The following is a 17,051-nucleotide window of genomic DNA, read 5'->3' as shown; positions in this document are numbered from 1 at the left end:
TCCAGCATTAGCCTAGCCAAGCCCAGTCTTATCACGGCCTGGACTAGCCTAGCCGAGTGTTAGCCCAGCCTAGCTTTAGCTGAGCTCAGCTCGCCTGTCGACCCGGGAGCCTGGAGAAGCCTGTTCCCCCCAAGAAGAGCAGAAATGGGCAGCAACTCATTGGAGGGCTCTGGATCAATGTAAGGATTGGCGGGTGAGACGGACGGATGGATAAATAGGGCCGGCTCATACGTTTATCGGTGCACTTGATCTTGATCTGGGCAGGCAGACTTGGGGTGGAGGGAACAGAGATAGTTATACATAATAGTTAGGTTCAGACATTCACTTCAGCATAATGCGCTAATACAAATTACTAGTTGTCTACATGCTAACTTTTGTAAAGCACCACACGTTCACCTGATTGTCTGTCTTCAGTATTGATCCCGTTCCACTGGATCAGTCAACAGAGTAGTCACCAGACACTGGAAAAAAGCCTCTTACCACGTGAGCCCATATGCATTTCTTTCCTTCATCCGCATTATGCTGAACACAGCAAGGCGCAGTGCAATTATGAGTCTTCGGGTCTTTCTACTATTACACATTCTCAGGCTCTGCGTGTGTGTATTTGTGTGTGTATGTGTCAAGGCCTAGTTTTTTTATGTCAGATTTTATGTTCTAGGCTTTTATTCACTCACGAATACTAACAGAGATGAGACATGATGATAGTTTAGCTATAAAACTAATTCACTGTTAAAACGCATTAACAATATTGATCATGTTGTTGTTTTTGTGTAGCCATACAATTGGGGGAAACCTGGGAAAATACAAAAAAATTAGCGTTGCAGCTTTGTAGAGTCAAGTGTGCGTTTTTGTGTGAAACTGAAAGAGTGAAGAGGGAAGGAAAGATGGAGCATAGGAGGTCGTACGATGAGCTGGAGGTAAAGCTGTCAGGGTGGTGACCTCTCCAACTGTGCAATAATACAAGAGGAAATGACTCGTATTACAGAGGTCGGATGGTTAAGTCATTCTAAAGGCCACTTCCTGCTTTCTCTCTCCATTTTTCTCCAGATGCAAAATGGGGCTTTGGTTATTAATTGAATGTCACACACTGGCAACACCATAGCAACCAGTGGTGCATGACGCAGATTTGCACCTAGGCTACGAGCTGCCCAATAATGGAGGTCAGTTTTCAGGTGGAGAATTTGTCTTCTGTCGGTTTTTTTGCAAGTACACGTACCATTTTAACAAGCTGGAAATTAACATTTGTCGGTAAAATCAGTTATTTGTCTAATATGTACGGCTGTGTCTGTGGAATCAATGTATTGCTGCAGCGTGCACCATAGAACACACATTAATCAGATGTAAAGACTGGAGGCGGCCTTGGAAGGGCAAAGGAGCATGGGCTAGAGAGGGGAGTGATGTGCTTCTTTGTGATTAGGAAAGGCCAGGAACGGGAGCTGGTGGTTTTACAAAGAGTATGAAGCCTGTAGATCATATGAGCGTTTCTTCTCTCTCCTTGTCTGGCTACCTCCCTCCGTTCTCTCACCTCTCTATCTCCCTCTGCTTTTCACTAGGGATTCGTGCTCCACAGTGTTTTCAGACCAAAGGCTCCATGTAGCTGCTTCATTGGGAAGGGCTTCAAAGAGCCAGGCTTTTTTGTTGTTCTCAGATAAAACAGTAGCTGAATGTATTTCAGATATTCATCGGAAAAAACGCTTGTTTTGTCATAGAGATGTTTTAGCGGTCTATATTGACTGCAATGGAAGCGATATTTAGGAAATTCTGGTTCACATCCTTATCATTAGTTTACGTCACAAAATGATGCACGTCTTGGTTTCATGACAATATGACACCACCGAAAGTAGAACTTGAAAATATCAAATACTGTACTTTTACCCAAACCAAACCCACTCCTAGAATGGAGAGCACAGGGGAACTAAGGAGGGGGAACGAGGGAAGGTCACAGCAAGATAAGAAAGAAACAGGAACGTTGACCAAGGGCGTAATAGGACAAGCAGTAAAGAAATGGCGGGGGGGGTGGGGGGGTGGAGCGAGGACGGAATCAAAACAGAATGTTCGAGTAAGTGCGACAGAAGGTCGTAAGAAAGGTTGGAGGCAGAAGAAAGGCGGTTTCAAAGGCAGTTTCCTAAATGAGACACACCACTCTTCCATGGTTTCATAGTTTACTAGCGCCCCCTATAGTTAGTAAGTGCAACCGTCTGCTATAGGTGTGCGGGGCTTAATCCCCAAAAACATAATCAAGATTCAAGAATTTGTCACATACATATACATCCGGTCATACATATGTGACTATTACTACCATATCAGTTACGCTAAAAAATGGATGAACACGACGCCATGATATTGATGCTGATGTAACCAGCAGGATAAGATAGATAAAAATCTAAAATTGACATTACAGTCTTGATAAAAATGAGCTAATATTGAAACACAATTGCCTAAAATGGCGATCGTTTGAGATCTTGTCGCTCACCCGTTGCTCCCAATTCATTTTTCACACGTGTTTGGAGCATGCCCTACTGGCCGTTTTCGAGTGGTGTGTCCTACCCTTGGTGACCGTCGTTGGATCCCTGAAGTTGTGTTGGAAGGCAGGAAATGAGTGGAAAGAAGGCGAAAAGAAACTGAGCTCTGGCAGTCGCAGTGCTGCCAGGTTGTCAAACTAGTGGGATACTGTAAGGAGAAAAAAAAAAAAAAAAAAAAGCTTTTCATGGTGTTACACCGACCTACCAATTATGATTTTAGCAAGTGAGTTAGCATTTGTTTTGATGATGTGTACGGTTCTGTTCAGAAAAATATATATTCTTATTTATTTACATCGCTACTGCTGCTACTTTGTATTGCTTTAGACGCTGCTGTCGATTCTTTTCCCCAAAGGACAAATACTTTTATTTTATTTTATTTTGCAAGCCAAATACAGAAATGTAATGCAATGTCTACACATGTTACCAAATACAGAAAAGCAAGTCTGCAGTTGGCAAAGGCAAGTGGACAGAATGGAAGACGTATCGGAGGAGAAGGTGTAGACAGAGAAACGGGAGGAAGTTACTAACTCATACAAAACATGTACACCAGCACACCTCACCGCCACTGCAACCAAGGCACCTAACATTGCATACTACTGTACAGCACAGTGTGTGTGTGTGTGTGTGTGTGTGTGTATATGTATGTATATGTATGTATGTGTATATGTATATATGTATATATATATATATATATATATATATATATATATATATATATATATATATATAATTAGGGGAATGTCTGTCTGTCCAGATCTTTCACAGGTGCCGTCTTTGTGTTTCCCGTCTTGAGGTAGTTCTCCACTCAACCAATGTACAGTATCCAACCTATCCGTTCACCTGCCTGTCCATCTCTCCGTCTGTCCAGCCGTCAGTGTGCGGGCTGCCTTCCAGCTTGACAACTTTGACAGTACACACCAAAGGTGTCCACAACTGAAACGAAAAATACGAAAGTGCGTTGTTAATTGTTCTGACCATTGTTATTGACATTATAATTTATCCCTATGATATCTATATATACAAAATCTCTCTATAGCTAGTGGGCAGGGGGTGGGAGACGGGCTTCAGGGACGCGGTGCTCGTGCGTGCGAGTCGTCTGCCTGGTGGGCGGCGGCAGGGGGGGGACCGGCGATCTGAATCCCGGATGGAGGCCCAGACCGTCTGCGCAACTAGCTAGTGCTACCCCTCGGAATATATGACCGTGGCTCTGCGACTCCTATCCAACACCAGTCAACAAGTGAAATTAGCTTTTTAATCTCAACAACAGGAACTTGTCATTTCAAAAGCAGGAGCTCTAACCTCTACTGGGAGTGAGGAGAAACGACAGCAGCAAATTGCGCTATTTCCACATGAGGCAGGAGGGTGGTGGAGCGTTCCGTTTTCCCGACAGTTATCGTGGCTGCCCTGTCTCCGTTACAATCTGGTGTCATTGAGTCTCAAACTTCCCTCGTTGGTGCACTTTTGCAAAGACGCAATGTGGTTCTTGGCCTCCATGAGCTAAAGTATACAACAAGCAAACGTGAAGCCGTCGTCGTCAGTCGTCCCCTGTTCCGATCGTCCGCTGTTCGGCTCCAAACACAGACGCACAACAACAAGTCTGTTTCGTCGGCTGCTTTCTCTGCAACAACATTTTCCAAGGTGTGGATACAGGGGGCTGAAATGCCGAACGTGGTATCACAGAGGGTGGGAAATGTTGAACCAAGAAGGAAATATCCAAACTGTACATTTTTTCCTATTGGAAAATCTAAATCGAAATCCTAGAGACATCCAAATGTTTTTCGTCGCCGCCTCCCAGAAAGCAGCCGCCCACATCCTAGAGACAAACTCCACTTTGTGTGCGTGCGTCTGTGTTTGAGCTTCTGTAAAGACTTACGGTAGAAAACACAATACTCCTGATTACTAATCCTGAATATCTGGCATCGAAATTGTACCACACACACGCACACACATACACACACATACACAGAGACATGTATGCCCCCAATTGTATAAAGTTATCGTACCGTTCTTCACAGGCCACGCTGGCCCAGCTGCCGATGTGCGTAGATTAGCTTTGGCGAGCGCAGGGCCACCTGATGTACAAAGAAACAAAAGCAAATTAATTTTGTGTGTGTGTATGTGTGGGTGTGTGTATGTGCGCGTGTGTGCGTGTGCGTGAGCGTGCGTGTCATTTGTAAGTAAACCAAATATCATTTTCACTATGCAGTCGTTCAAACCACGTCAGCTTGCTCATGTGTAAACACACACCAAGTGAACGCAGGAACTGGAGCCGGAGACGTGAGAGAAAAGAGCGGCGTTGAGCAAGAGATATGTTTTGAATGAGCTGACGAATATTTAAGGATTGTATCGGGGGTCGTGGGGGGGGGGGGGGGGGGGGTTAGAACCAGGGGTGTGTAGTTTTGGGAGATTTTTAGATTCTGTGCTGTCGAGTATTATATCAATTGCATGTTATCGTCACCGCTGTAACTGCCATTGATTTAGTATTTTAGTTTATTTTTTCTTAGATAAACGAATGGTTTGGCTTTGGGGGGGACGCACAAGACTTTGATCTTTATTTATGATTTTATTTTTATTACACATATATCTGTATTTGTTATTTTTCATGTGGACTTATATTGCATACTTGGAAAAAGACACACTTTTGCCTTTTCTTTTGTTATGTTTTTCTTCCCCGAAATGTTGCCTCTCAACTTCCTCTTGGGTAAGAAACAGTTTGGATCTTTATTGGAACTTTATTTATCTCATTAGAGCGTGACTTTTCTATTTTGTTATCCCCGACATGCCGTGCTGTGTGTCTTATTTACTTTCTTTCTTTTTATTTTATTTATTTTTTTACAGCGTGTGTCGGGCAAGAGTGTGTATTGTTGTTTTTTCTATTTACCAAAAGTCTTTATTGATGATTGTCTATTGCCGTTATTTTTTGTCTTATTCTATTTTTATTATTGTTTTTGTTATTATTATTATTATTATTATTATTATTACTGTTTTCGTTATAATATTCAGGGAAAAGATGACACCAAATTGAACAAACTAATCGTTGACTGATCCCTGAGAGAGGTCAGAGGCGGACGCCAGGAAAAGCCTGTCCGTCTGTCTGCCTTTCTTTCTCTGTCTGTCTTCCAAAGGTGTGTCTTTTTCAAAAGACGGTGCCCTTTCGCGCACCCCACAACACAAACCTGTCACGGTGGGTTGTTTGTTTTTGTTTCTTATCCTTCGACGATCAAATATCGCTGCCGATCACTTATGTCGTAGTTTCTTTTTTAATTATTATTATTTTTTTTAATAAAGGTTATTTATGCTGTTATTTTATCCGCATCTATTTTTTTTTATTATTGTATTTGTATTATTGTAGTTGTCATTTTCCCCACGCAAAAAGCCCTGTGCGGCACCGTCTCCCCACTTTTTCCCCACTCATATTTTCCACCATTTTTTCATTCTTAATTTTATTTCATATTATTTCTTACTACTTTGTTTTGTTTTAGTTTGAATTCAATTCTGAATTTTTGTCTGATGCTGTAGTAACGAGCTGCATAAATGCTCTTTCTTTTATTTTAAGAAAAAGCTGAAACTCAATGAGAGATGTTGCACTTGTGATAGCTAGTTAGGGTTTTTTTTTTTTTTGTGATTTTTGCGGGGGGGTTTTGTGGGGGGGGGGGGGGGGTGCGATTGAGTGGAGACAAAAGATACGCTGACACAGGCCGATGTTCTTTCGGTTTTTATCCATTGCAGACCCGCCACTCGCAGAGAGAATATGATTCAACTGTATTTTTCACTATTTATTTATTGATCATTTATATGATTTATTTTATTGGGGTCTTTTTTTTTTTTTTATGTTTTGTTTTTGTTTCAGAGAAGGGGTGTAGATGAGGCGTAGTCATTGGCATTTTAAAGTTGTAAGCAGAAGCCAAAAAACATGTTATTCAACCATTACACTTAGAAAGAAGCAAGCTGTATAGAAACAGATTTAAAGATGTATAACTATATATGGTTCAGCGTGTCAGTCGGAGAACCACGTGTTTCCTTTATGTTCTGAGTAGATCTACTAAATGGCCCCTTTAAAAATAAATTCTAAAATGTACTCGTGGGTTTTTTTGGGGGGGGGGGTTTTCCTCAGCATGCTATTTAATACATCTAGTGCGTTGCTTGTACTCAGAAAGTGAAGTTTGTGTTGTTCAAGACACGACAGTCATCAATTTAAGCTTTGGTTGTTTTCACAATTTAACTTTTTATTGCAAAACCAATTTGGCTTATTAACCCCATAACAACTCTGTGAAAAGTTAAAACCATGCATTTAGAATGGTTAGATTTTTTTTTTGTTTAACCTTTTAACATTGAGCAGGGTGGGGAGAACGGTTGGTTGGTTGGTTGATTGTGTGTGCAAGGTTTTCTATTGTGGTTGTTAATGTACAGTAGATTGCATGACCCGTTTGCAGAGTTAGGGAATCTTTAACATAGAAAAGATACTTTTTTTTTTTTATGTATGACAGCATGGAGATTCAGCACAGCTTTAACGCCTCACTTGTCTATTTTATTTAACTTTTTTATTTTCAAAATTGTTATTATTTATATATATATATATATATATATATATATATATATATATATATATATATATATATATATATATATATATATATAAATGTTTTCTCTTTTTTGCTGTATCCCCCCTACACACACACAAACACACGAGTCTAATTTCAAGCAAAATAAATGCCATTATATTGTGAATACCTCAGGATTTTTTTGGAGAAAAAAATAATAAAACACTTAAAAATCAAATAAATAAATACAACTCATAAAAAGTCACTGTCTTTTTTTTTCCCCTCAATACCAATTTTATTTATTTATTTATTTTTGTAAAGTTGTGCACTGGGGTTCTCTGGGGGGGTTTTCCCCGTGGTGATGCTGTCACTTTTACATTTTACAGCACCAGCTCAGCATTGCATTTAGAAGAGGTTCCACAGGTACTGGAGCCTGAGCTGAATGTAGAATCTGATTGGTTGTCCCAGACGTAAGGGGGCCTGTATTTTACCTTAAAATACAATTTAAACAGGGGACCCTATGGCAAGAAAGAAGAGAGAATCATGGGTAAGAATTGTTATGATCATGATTCCAACCTATTGCAGTGAATTCTTTTCGGGGGGGTCGACACATTTATTAAAAAATGTATGTCTGAGCTTGAAGATATACATTCAAAATTGTATTGTTGTAATGTATTTTTTTTTAGCTAATTACACCACAGGTGCATCATGGGAAAGGGCAGGGGCTGATGGAAGATCCACGGGTGAGTGAAACCCAACCCCAAGTGGAAGTACCTTAAAAAAAAAAGTGTATATATTTGAATGGGTTATAGTTACTAGTAAGACTGACTGGAAAAAAAATTAATAATGAGCCATAAAGTGAAAAAACATTTAACATAGTAATATTAATAATAACCTGTATTTGCTAAGAACCTTTAACACGCAACATACAAAGGCAAACAAGCAAAATGTATTTAATAAAAATAGGCATACACCCAAAACATCAATGACCTCAAACTTAGATTTATACTTAATCTATCATACTTAAATATTATGCTAAAGATGGCAGGTCCAGTAGTTTGGAAAAAAATTGGCGATTAAGCGGTCAGTGAGGCATTATTTTTTTTATGTTTTTATTATTATTATGAGGGCATATTTTTCATCTAATTCAGAAATTCAAAGTGTGAATCAATAGTAAAAAAGCTTCAGCCCCGAATGTTTTATGAATAGCCCCCACATAAACTACATGTCCTCACCTGGTGACTCCTCTGAGCCTATTTAAATAAGGCTCGTTTGATACACTCATTCGACTCAGCCACAAATGCTACAATGGGAAAGTTTAAGGAGCTCAGCACAGCTAAAAAAAAAAAAAAAAAACAGCAGATCAGAGACTTGCACATGTCAGGAGAGTCACTTGGAGCCATTTCAAAGCAGCGACAGGCGCCAAGATCAACTGTGAAACAATTGTTTGTAAGTTTAAATTGCATGGCAAGGTTGTGTCAAGAACCGCCAAGAAGCAGGTCTGCCAGGAAATAGAAGCTGATGTAACACAGGCGTCAGTGTCCACAATCAAGTGTGTTTCACATCACCATGGGCTGAGAGGCTGCAAGAAGGAAGCCCTTGCTCCAGAAGGGGGACCTAAAGGCTCGACTGAAATTTGCTGCCGATCACATGGACAAAGAAAAGGCCTTCTGGGGGAATGTTCTGTGGTCAGATGAAACAAAAATTGAGCTATTATTTCCAGTCATTGTGGAACAAATAGCTCCATTTTTGTTTCATCTGACATAACACCAAAACAATGTTTGGAGGACACAAGGTGAGGCCTTTAACCCCAAGAACACCATACCTACCATCAAGCACGGTAGTGCTAGTATTATGCTCTGGGGTTGTTTTGGTGCCTGGGGAACTGGTGCTTTACAGAACTTAAATGGAATAACGAAGACGGAGCATAACCTCCAAATTCTTCAGGAAAAACTTCAGTTCAGTTCTTCAGAAGGTTTGGTCTTGGTCGCAGTTGGGTGTTTCAACAGGACAATGACCCCAAACACGCATCAAAAGTGGTAAAGGAATGGCTAAATCAGGGCTAGAATTTGAGGTTTGAGGATGGCATTCCCAGAGTCCTGACTTAAGCCCCACCGAGAGCATGTGGACTGTGCCGAAGAAACAGAAAACCATGTCAGAAAGCCAACAAATTTAGTTTAACTGCACCAATTCTGAGAAGAAATGTGGTCAAAGATTTAACCAGAAGCTTGTGGGTGGCTACCAAAAGCGCATAATTGAGGTGAAAATGGTCAAGGGACAGCTAACCAAATATTAGCATTGCTGTATGTATATTTTTGACCCAGGAGATTTGGTCACATTTTCAGAAGACCCATAATAAATTCATAAAAGAACCAAAATTCATGAATGTTTTTGTGACAAAGAAGTATGCGCTCCAATAATTCCATCACAGAAAAATACAAGTTGTAGAAATAATTGTAAACTCCAGACTGCCATGACATACATGCTCTTTCCAAGCGAATGTAAACTTTTAACCACAACTGTATGGGACACCTCAGCGTCGGCAATCCAGACTGGGATACGAGGTCTGTACGGTGCTGTAACGGTGTTAACAGACCAAGCTGTGTTCTCCTCTCGCTCTAGGCCGTTCGCCACCGGAAAACCTGCTGTGATCGGTTATTCTGAGTCCGCCGCGTCCTCTGCGAGGGACACTTGTTTTTTGTTTGTTTTTTTACCTAGATTTAATGTTTTGGTAATGAATTGTCTAAATAATGACATGTTTACTTTCAATTAAATATGTTATTTTTCATGTGTTTTTCCACCAGTATTTCTCATGCTCATGTGTTCGACCAATCACCGTGGGCTTAGGTCACTGCATGTTCCTCTTCTGCCGTTTAGTTTAAATGTCCCTCAAGCAAGGTGGTTTAACAATTACGGTCGCTCCTTGGTCATGAAGTGCAGACACAAAAGAAAATGGCGGTCCTTCCAAATGTTGTTAGAGCTTCCTGTGGTGTGAAGACGGCTTCTGTGACCATTATGGTTTTCGGGGTTTTGTAAAACGCAGCACAAGTTACAGTTCCTTTAAACGCAGCTCAAGTTGTCTGTCTACATGCAGCAAACGCTACAAGGCGCAAGTGGCCTGATGCAAATTACTCCCAAGAGACTAAGCTTGGACTAACATTGGATGATGTCACAAAGCCCCCTGCTCCTGAAACTAATCAAATCGTGTCCATGTTCTTCTACTTCAGATAAAATTACAGTTTTTCACTAAGTTCTGCTCCAGATTTACATCGATATTTATCAAACTCGAACAGCAAGACTTCTGAAACATACGGGTTCTAACGAGACCTCAACCATGTCTGTGCGTACTGGGGTTGCCGTGTTCCAGATGCTTCTGACAACGCCAAGGAGATTAAAAATCAGAAAATCTGAGCAAAAACAATGGGCTTCCACAGCCATTGGGGCTGGACCTTCTAACAAAAATAAAAATCAATTGCCCGCGATCTTATCATCTGTCATTCCCATCAGGAATTAAAGCCCTCGAAAAGAATATATTGTTGATCATTGTTGAAATGCAAGTAGGGAGCGCTGCCGCGCGTACCCGTGTCCCTGAGGGGGAGCTGGTAGCTAACAGAGCGCCTAGAGCGGCCTGGTCTGCTTGGGCTAAGCCCCTGTCTTGCAACACAAGAGCTACTTTCTAACTGGTTTCCAGGTGGACAAGCGCTAACACAGCGAGGACCACATCAGCCAAGGCATCGAGATCTTCAACAGCTCCAACAAGAGGGCCAGCACCGTGGAGTCCTACGAGGGGGTGGACGCCCGCACCACCAGGCGCGACGACGCCGCCAACGCTGTTCCCGCCTGAGCCCAGTACTTCCAGTGGCAAGGATATTGAAACAAAAAAAACTGTAAACGTCAAAACTCCTGGGGAGGCGAGGCAAAACATTCTGACGTCGCAAAGACATTCACGATGAATTACCACTTCGCTGCATGCTGATAACACCAGCTCGGATAGAAAATGTCCAAGGAGTCAATGATAGGTGTCAATTCTACAATAACATTACTTTGTAGTATGTTATTATCTTGATTTTTTTTTTTTGTTCTTTGAATAATATGTTTAGGAGCTTATTAATGTCATTCAAAACCTACTCTGACAATATCTGTAACTAAGGCCTCTGACACGAGGAGTAAGAGGAGTAACCAAAAAAAACATCAAATCTGTACAACCAAAAATAAATTGACTAGACCACAACGTAAATCATGCATATAATTGTTTGAGCTTGTGTATTTTTAAAGTTTACTTAATCTTTCCAAGCTATGACTCCAGATACATTGTTTGCTTCCTAAAAATAAGCGAAATACCATCGTACCGGAAATGTCTTATATTCAGGGTTCTTACCAGGTCCGTGAGGTGCTTGAATTTCGTCCTTAGAAATCTAGGTACTGGAATACCTTGAAATAGCCACTGAAGTGCTTGAAAGGTCCTGGCCAACAAATCCTTTGGCCAATTCAGCTGAGCTGTTTCAGCACGATGGAAGATGTCTTGTCTCTACCTTCACGACGGTCAAAACCTTTTAGTCACATGTCGACCCAACTCCATGTCACCTGGTGCACAGTGTACATTTCTTTTTTTTTTCAATGTTGCCTGTTGTTCCATCACCAGATAAAAGCCCCGGAGATAAAAACCCCGTGTGTTTTCAAAAAACCTCACTGTTCTTTATTTGGACCAACAGGCACCAAATGGGTGGAACGGCCCCACTCACCCGCTCCACTGATGTCACTTCTTCTTTGGGTTTTAGCGGCAGCTTGCATCCTAAATGTCGCACGCTTATGAGCCTTGCCTTCATGAGGAGGATGACCAAGCATCTTGTGCCGTGTCCAATCCCACCACGCTCCACTCTCTTTTCTCCGCCTCTTGTTAGCCCTGATCTTTTCCATTTCTTCCATCATGTCGCACTCGTCGCACATGCTCTACAGCGTCTGGTTCCTGACAATGATTACAAAAGCCGGTTTGATGCTTCCCCTATAATGTGAAGTGTGCTGTTCAGATTACTGTCTTGTTCTTAACCTGCTCATGGTCGTCTCCTCTTTGCTACTTATAATAGCGACTCTCTTTTGAATGGAATCTGAACATCTTCCTCTTGTCTATTTCAGATCCCAGTGCGGCTGCCACTCTGGGGATTTCCTTCAATACAAGAGACTAATGCACGTATTTCGTAAAGGTAAATCCCGGTGATTATTGCACGTAGCTGCCATGAGACTGTACAGAGCAGGGACTGAGTCACTGGAGGTAGGACGTAGGACGTTCTTTGTGTTTCCACATTTCTCCATCTTAAAAAGAATCTAAAATCACCACACCCGCATTTGACCCATCCGGGCTTGTCCTTCCTCCGGGGGGGGGGGTACAGCAAGGAGTGGTACCCGATAGCCCGCCAGAATAAATGAGGGTCGTCCCTGGGTGGGCTTGAACCACCAACCTTTCGGTTAACAGCCGAACGCGCTAACCAATTGCGCCACAGAGACATGAAAAACATGCAAATATATATATTAAAAAAATTAAAGTGTAACTCACAACACTCTCCTGGGGAGTTCCCTTTTCTACAGCATGATCGCGTGACAGTTTTATTTGAACCTGGATGGATCCCCCGCTCAGAGAGTCCATAACCCAGTTAAAAACGTTCCCCCTTGTTCCCATAATATGTAATTTGCCACAAATATCTAATCACATCAGCCCCTCTCCCCAAAACGTGCCATATGCTTTTTCCACGTCAAAAAACAGTGGCCGCCACTGTCTCTTTATCGACTTGGGCTTTTCTTCCCTCATCCTCCAGACACGACGCTGGGTCCAGAGTGCCCCCTCCCTGAAATGCGTTAGCGTCTCGTCGATCATCCGTTCCATGAATTTACAAATATTTGAGGTCAAGGCAATAGGCCTGTAGTTTGTTGGCTTTACGGCATCATTCCCAGGTTTTCTTATCGGCATAATTACCGCTTCCTTCCAGCTCTCTGGGATTCTTCCTTCTTCCCACACTTAATCAAATAACAGCAACTTCTTCAGTCCCTCCATACTTAAATGTTCCAACATGATGTTATGTATTAAATCTTTCCCTGATGCAGTCTTCCCAGTTTTGTTTTGTTTTTTTGTTTTTTGTTTTTCACTATTTAATGCACTATTCAACCCAGTGAATTTGCTTTACAGGTAGGATGATTGTAGTACTGCCAGGTGACTTGTAAAAAGACTGAACCTATTTTTAACTTCATAATTTATTATACTGATGGTTTGAAACAGCCACACATGCCATACAATAAGATCCGGGTTTTTGGTCATTTTCGAGTGTTTGCAGATTTATATATATCGTTATAGCTTCGACATAATCAGTTTTAAGATAATCAGTATTTCTATCACATTTTCAGCAGTGACTATAGGCAGGCTATAGGTCCGCTGCTGTCCACAAGAGGGCGCGGTTTCCACTTTGAATCAGTAATCTATGCCTCTAAACTCATTACCTATTGGAGAGGATATGCCATACAGTACATAGAGTGCCGTGGTTATAATTAATTGGAGGATTTCCAAATGAGCACTGATTCAGGGCCGAATTAACTAAGACATTTGATGTGAGATAGCATGAAAGCATTCAGTGCAATGCAAAAAAATCATAGTAAGTTACGTTCTTTTTTTTTTTAACCCTCATCAGCTCCCATATCTTGGTGCCTCAGGCCCCACTCCACCCAAAAGTGACTCCTGAAAATGTCCAATGGGGCGGGGGCAGAATTCTGTACCATGGTCAGGAGATCAGATGTTATTCCCATCAGATCAACAAACTGATCACTATTTACCGTGTTCAATGCCAAGTTACAAGCCAGTCAATATGTTTGATTTGACGTGAAACTGCAATAAACCTCTACCTCTGGATAGCTCAAGTCTTGAGTGCTCTCACCTCTCCCTCCCTCTATCTCTATCTTCCTCAAAGCATCATGGGAGCTGCTTGGACGTGTCGTGATTTGCTTTCACCCTCCACCTCCTCCACACCCACACACTAAAACCGCAGCCATGGCTGCCTTGTGTGTCTTGACTTGACACGACCGCGCTGGCTTGTTAATGCCTGTGTTGAAGTAGCTTTAATGCACAGTCGATGCCAGTAACTTTAACCACTAGTTGTTGTTTTTTTGTTTTTTTTCGAAATACCTCTGCCAAGTTGCGCCATTTTTTTCTCGTAAGCGCCAGACCCGCTAGCATGACGTCGAAGCTAAGAGCTAAGCATGGGAACTGCTGTTTGCCGCACAGACCAGCACAAATATTTTAAAAGAAAGATAAATAAATACCAACTGTCTGTGACAAAACTGCAGACAAGGAAAATGTAAGTATTAAAAAATAATTGCCTTGTAGGCAGGTGGGGATGAGCAGCAGCTCATTTGTATTTAAAGCTACAGACACAGAAACAGCCCGTCGAGGAAAGGACTGGAACAGAAGGCATATGGAGGCATGCTAGAATGCCTAGAATGCATAATGTCAGCGGTATTTTCAGCAAAAAACTTCAGACATGTTTTGGGGATCTCAGAGACCTACAGCGATCAGCCAAAACATTAAAACCACATATTGTGTTGGTCCACCTGGTGCCACCAAAACAACTCTGACCTGTCGGGGCATGGACTCCACAAGACCTCTGAAGGTGTCCTGTAGTATCTGGCACCAAGACGTTAGCAGCAGATACTTTAAGTCCTGTAAGTTGCGAGGTAGGGCCCCCATGGATCAGGCTTGTTGTCCCAACACATCCCACAGATGCTCGATCGGATTGAGATCTGGGGAATTTGGAGGCCATGTCAACACCTTGAACTCTTTGTCATGTTCCTAAACCCATTCCTGAACATTTTTTCCAGTGTGGCAAGAAGCCACTGCCATCAGGAAATACCGTTGCCATGAAGGGGTGTACTTAGTCTGCAACAATGTTGAGGTAGGTGGAACGTGTCAAAGTAACATCCACATGACTGCCAGGACCCAAGGTTTCCCAGCAGAACATTGCAAAGAGCATCATACTGTCTCTGCTGGCTTGCCTTCTTCATGCATCCTGGTGTCATCTCTTCCCCAGGTTAACAACGGCCACACACTGGGCCATATGATGTAAAAGAAAACGTGATTCATCAGACCAGCCCACCTTCTTCCATTGCTCCATGATCCAGTTCTGACGCCCAGGTGCCCATTGTAGGTGCTTTTGGTGGTGGACAGGGGTCAGCATGGGCACTCTGACCAGTCTGTGGCTACGCAGCCCCATACACAGCAAGCTGCGATGCACTGTGTGTTCAGACACCTTTCTATCATAGCAGCATTAACCTTTTCAGCAATTTGTGCTACAGTAGCTCTGCTGTGGGATCGGACCAGAAAGGCTAGACTTCCCTCCCCACGCGCATCAGTGAGCCTTGGGAGCCCATGACCCTGTCACTGGTTCACAGGTTGTCCTTCCTTGGACCACTTTTGGTAGGTACTAACCACTGCATGCTGGGAACACCCTACAAGACCTGCCGTTTTGGAGATGCTCTGACCCGGTTGTCTAACCATCACAATTTGTTCCTTATCAAAGTGGCTCAGATCCTTACGCTTGTCCATTTTTCCTGCTTCCAACACATCAACTTCAAGAACTGACTGATCACTTGCTGCCTAATACATCTCACCCCTTGACAGGTTCCACTGGAATGAAATGAGCAACGTTATTCACTTATACCTGTGTGTGTGTGTGTGTGTGTGTGTGTGTGTGTGTGTGTGTGTGTAAGCTTACAGACTCATGGTAAAGTTTACATCACCACACCATGCCTCACAGTGCTTCCCCCTTCCCCCAAAGCCGTCCACAGGAAGTGTAACAGCAAATGGCGCCCTGTGGCAGCGAGTATAGCCCCACGGTGACGCTAAGAGGAAGCCAGGGGTTACGAAATAACTAGGGGGGAAAAAACACACACGTATTGGCTTCTAGTCTTGAATAATGTTTATTTTGTCAGTGATCCGACTTTTTTCTTTGGGCAAACTTATTTAGTGTAAAGTCAGCAGAAAACCCAGATATTGTATCTCGCTTTGTGTGTGTCTGGTCTGTGGACAGTCCTGCTGCAACACGCTGCCCCTACATTCTCTATGCGCCGACCTCTAATAAGAGGCAGATTGGAGACGAGAAGGGTGGAGTGGGGGGCAGTTACGTGGGAGTAATAACAGCTTAAAAAAGTAACTTTACACCACAGGGGAAAAAAAAAATAGACCAAGCCCCATCTCTCACTCAGTCACTCACTCACTCACTCTACTATTCTACCAGAGTTAAGGGCTTGTATGGTTGATACACTATATGTTGTCTGTTCCTTCATTCCTCTATGGAAATTGTGTTTCTTGATTAAAATAACGACACTTAAATCTCCCTCGCACGCTGGTCTTTCTCTGTTTTCTGTCTTTCTGACCATATATGGTATGAAACCTGTGCAACAGCTGATTGGCTGATGGGATGCTGCTGGCCAGGAAGACAGGGGGAAATCCACTGGGTCTACGTTTATCAACATAGCTGTAAATTATCAAATTATTTTTTACGTTAAATAAAAAAAATATATATATATAGATATAAAAAAACATACAGTAAATATATTTAGAATAAGCTCATTTATTTTTGTCAGTTGGGACAAATTCAAAAATTGGGGACAAAGATGAAAATTGCACAAAATTAACGTGCGCAATTAGCCAACGATGATCAAGTATTATTAGGAGCGCAGGTCACGCGATCACCAGCAAAGGCATTGATTGGATGAGAGTGCACCTCGTTCAGCTCCGTGGGGGAAACTGAGCTGTTCTCGCAGCCAATGCACCAGGGCACAGTACAGGGTGCAAACAGATGATTATTATTATTATTTATTTACTCATATATATTATTGATGTATTTGTCTGTTTGTTTATTTGGAAGCGGGACACACGACAAAACACGGAGCGAAAAAATTAAAACGTGAAATTAATTTGGCCATAAGCGAATGGAATATAATTAATTAC

This window comes from Zeus faber (assembly GCF_960531495.2).
Source record: "Zeus faber genome assembly, chromosome: 4".
In the NCBI taxonomy this organism is placed as follows: Eukaryota; Metazoa; Chordata; class Actinopteri; order Zeiformes; family Zeidae; genus Zeus; species Zeus faber.
Note: the sequence above shows the minus strand (reverse complement) of the source record.